This window comes from Cynocephalus volans, chromosome 2 (genome assembly GCF_027409185.1).
Source record: "Cynocephalus volans isolate mCynVol1 chromosome 2, mCynVol1.pri, whole genome shotgun sequence".
Classification (NCBI taxonomy): Eukaryota; Metazoa; Chordata; class Mammalia; order Dermoptera; family Cynocephalidae; genus Cynocephalus; species Cynocephalus volans.
The window spans coordinates 116,325,873-116,330,197 of record NC_084461.1 but is presented as its reverse complement, the minus strand read 5'-3'; the positions used below and the strand labels follow the sequence as shown (position 1 = coordinate 116,330,197).

Here is a 4,325-nt window from a genome sequence, read left to right as displayed (position 1 = left end):
TAGAGAAGTGAGGAGGCTGCAGAGGAAAAATTTGCATTCTCTTTCTCTTGCTCAGACATTTCACCATGTGACACACTGCATCACTGTAGGGCCACCACCAACAAGGCCCTCACCAGATGTGTTCCCTGGACTTTGGACTTCCCAGCCTCTGAAACTAAACCTCATCATCCATATTGACACCCATCTGAAGACCCCCTAAAATACAATCACTTGGAAAAAATGGGCATGACCTTCAGAGACTCAATGAAAGGACACTCGAGGAGTCAAGCTCTTTCTTCTCCAGAACAGACAGAGTGCCTTTGGAACTCACCTGGCTTGGAAGACTTCTGAAAGCCATCACTGCCACACTGTGAAGCTCTGCTCCCTGAGTTGACTTCCTATTACTACTTCTATAGCAAGCATTGGTGAGACTATAGATGTATTCCTTAGAAAGATGAACTCAGACATCCCCCAAGCTTTCCAAAAAGAACTTACTTGCTTCATCTGCTTGAAGTGCCTTCTAGATCCAGTCACCGTAGGCTGTGGGCACAGCTTTTGTGGGCAATGTCTCTGCCTTTCCTGGGAAGAAGCCCTTACTCTGCCCATTGCCCAGTGTGTGGGGAACCATCACAGCAGAAAGACTTCAAGACTGATATCTGCATGAAGAAGGTAGCTTTCCTTGCCAGGCAGTTCCTGAGCTCTGAGGAACATAAGAAGATCTGTCAAGAGGACAAGAACCTGCTCTGTGTGCTGTGCTCTCACTCCCAGGAGCATGAGGCTCACAGATACTCTTCTGTTGAAGGAGCTGCTGAGGAATGCTGGGATAAGCTATTACAGCAAATGAGATGTTCATGGGAAAAAAATGAAAGCAAATAAGAGAAATCTAAATGAGGAGAACATACTAACCAATCTTTGGATGGGTTATGTGTATCTATGCAGAAAGATGAACAGGGCTGAGTATAGGAAGCCACATTCTGTTCTCTATAGGGAAGAAAAAGAACATTTAGAGACCCCCAAAAAAGGAAGGCCAGCACATTTTGCAGCAATTCAAGAAAAGTGAAGCCAAAATGGTTCAAAAGTGGAAACACCTAAAAGAAATATATGAGGAACTAATGAAAATGTGCCATAAACCAGACAAGGAGCTGCTCCAGGATTTGGGAGACCTACTGACAAGGAAGTAGTCTGTGCAGCTGCACATGCCCCAGCCTGTGAATCCAGAGCTCACTGTAAAACCCATCACTCAACTGATAGACAGGCTCCACTGTTTCTGAGTGGAAATTTCCTTGAATAATGAAATAAACAATCATAATATCAAGCTATTTGACGATGTGAAAATTTGAGATTTAGACATGACCATCATGATATGTCTTTGAATTCTGGCAAATCTGACTATTTTGCTGCATGGGGAGCCCAGGGCTTCACCTTCAGAAAACGTTACTGGGAGCTGGATGTGGACAACTCTTGGGATTAGACTCTAGGAATCTGTAAAGATTACTGGATAAGAAATACTGGCAAAATGCTTGAATCTGAGGAGATATTTCTTCTTTCATGTGTGAGGGAGGATAATCGTTACAGTCTCCTGACCACTTCCCCAGTGATTTCTCACTGGATAGAGAAACTTCGGGGCAGAGTTGGTGTGTTCCTTGATTTTGAGACTGGAAGTGTGAGTTTTGTGGATGTTGTCAAGAGTTTCCTCATGTGGATCTACCTCCCTGGCTCTTTTGATTTCCCTGTCAGGCCATGCTTTTGCACTAGCCACACGTGATCAGGGATAAGTCAGAAAACAGATGTGTGCCTGGGAGTCCATATATGAGGGAGCACTTCTCAGTTGAATCAAATCAATAATACTTGACTGTTTAGTTTTCTCTACTTTAATGTAGCCTCATTTTATGGTTATTAAATATAAAGATAGTGTGAAATGCAAAAAAAAAATAAAAAGTAAGTCTGAAGCTAGTAGAGGTTGGTTCAAGAGGTGTGAGGAAGGAAGGAAGCCATCTCCATAACGTAAAAGTGCAAGATGAAGCAGCGACTGCTGATGAAGAAGCTGCAGCAAGTTATCAGAAGATCTAACTAAGACCATTGATGAAGGCAGCTACGTTAAACAACAGATTTCAATGTAGATGAGACAGCCTCCTTTTGAAAGAAGATGCCAGCTAGGACTTTAAGCTGGAGAGAAGTCAATGCCTGGCCTCAAGGTTTCGAAGGACAGGCTGATTCTCTTGTTAAGGGCCTTTAAGTTCAAGCCAATGCTCATTTCCCATTCTGAAAATCCTAGGGCACTTAAGAATTATGCTAAACCTACTCTGCCTATACTTTATAAGTGGAACAACAAAGCCTGCATGACAGTTGATGGAGTTTGGATGTGTTGTCGCCCCACAAACTCGTGGAAATTTGATCCCCATTGTTGCAGTGTTGGAAACTGATTGAGTCATGGGGGTGGATCCCTCATGAATGGATTAATGCTCTTCCTGGGGGAGGGAGGGAGTTCTCGCTCTATTAGTTCCCACAAGACCTGATTGTTTAAAGGACCCTGGCACCTCCTCTCTCTCTCTCTCTCTCTCTCTTCCTCTCACCATGTGATCAGCTTGTACCTGCCGGCTGCCTGCCACTTTCCGCCATGAGTAGAAGCAGTCTGAGGCCCATGCCAGATGCAACTGTCCCAGAATCGTAAGCCAAATAAACCTCTTTTCCTTATAAGTTACCTAGTCTCAGGTATTCTGTTATAGCAACACAAAATGGACTAATACAACAGCAAATCTGTTTATAGCATGGTTTACTGAATATTTTAAGCCCACTTGAAATGTACTGCTCAGCAAAAAAGATTCCTATAAAAATATTACTGCTCATTGACAATACACCTAGTCACCCAAGAGCTCTGATGGAGATGTACCAGAAGATTCATTTTGTTTTCATACCTGTTAACACAACATCGACTTTCAAGTCTTATTAAGAAATACATTTTGTAAGACTATAGCTGCCACAGGCAGTGACTCCTCTGATGGATCTGGGTAAAGTCAGTTGAAAACCTTCTGGAAAGGATTCATCATTCTAGATGCTATTAGAAACATTCGTGATTCATGGTAGGAGGTCAAAATATCAATGTTAAAAGGAATTTGGAAGAAGTTGATTCCAACCCTCATGAATGACTTTGACGGGTTCAAGACTTCCATGGAGGAAGTAACTGCAGACGTGGTGGAAATAGCAAGAGAACTAGAATTAGAAGTGGAGCCTGAAGATGTGACTGAATTGCCGCAATCTCATGATAAGACTTTAAAGGATGAAGAGTTGCTTCTTACGGATGAGCAAAGAAGGTGGTTTCTTGAGATGTAATCTGGTGAAGATGCTGTGAACATTGTTGAAATAACAACAAAGGATTTAAAATATTACACAAACTTAGTTGGTAAAGCAGTGGCAGAATTTGAGAGGATTAACTCCAATTTTGAAAGAAGTGGTACTATGGGTAAAATGCTATCAAACAGCATTGCATGCTACAGAGAAATCTTTCATGAAAAGAAGAGTCAATTGATGTGGCAAACTTCGTTGTTGTCTTATTTTTAAAAATTGCCATAGCCACCCCAACCTTCAGCAACCACCACCCTCATCAATCAGCAGACATCAACACTGAAGCAAAATCCTCCACCAGACAAAAGATTACAATTTGCAGACGATTGTTAGCATTTTTTAGCAATAGAGTATTTTTAATTAAGGGCTGGCCAGTTAGTACAGTTGGTTAGAGCATGGTGCTGAAAACACCAAGGTCCAGGATTTGATCCCTGTACTGGCCAGCCACCAAAAAAGAAGGAAAAAAATATTTTTAATTAAGGTATGCACATTTTTAAAAAAAGATATAATGCTATTGCACACTTAATAGACTACAATGTAGTGTAAGCATAACTTTTTCTTTTTTTTTTTTTCTGGCTGACCAGTATGGGGATCCGAACCCTTAACCTTGGTGTACATAACTTTTACATGTACTGGGAAACCAAAAAATTTGTGTGACTCACTTTATTGTGATACTCACTTTATCATGATGGTCTGGAACCAAACCTGCAATAGCTCCGAGGTATGTCTGTATTAATGGAGGTAGTGCAGGAAACACTCTCAGGAAATCACTCAAGTCTCAAAGCTCCTTGCTCATTAGAAAGATAAGGTTGTGTCAGCCTGTGTGGTGTTCACACCTGGATTCCCAGAGTGGGCTTCCCTCAGGGAGGGAGAATTAGTTGCAGCCGACCACTCTGGGAATTTCACACATTAGGCCCTTCTTCCAAATTCCTAGAGTATCTCACCCAAGCTCCTGAGCTTGATCTGGTGGCTCTGAGGAGTGTTCTTGCTTCTGGAGTTGTTGG

At 42.1% G+C, this 4,325-nt stretch overlaps 1 pseudogene; it reads left to right on the top strand.

The window, feature by feature from the left end:
* Positions 1-433: 433 nt before the first annotated feature.
* On the top strand, positions 434-1,744 carry LOC134370572 (tripartite motif-containing protein 43-like; annotated as a pseudogene).
* The last annotated feature ends 2,581 nt before the right edge of the window (positions 1,745-4,325 follow it).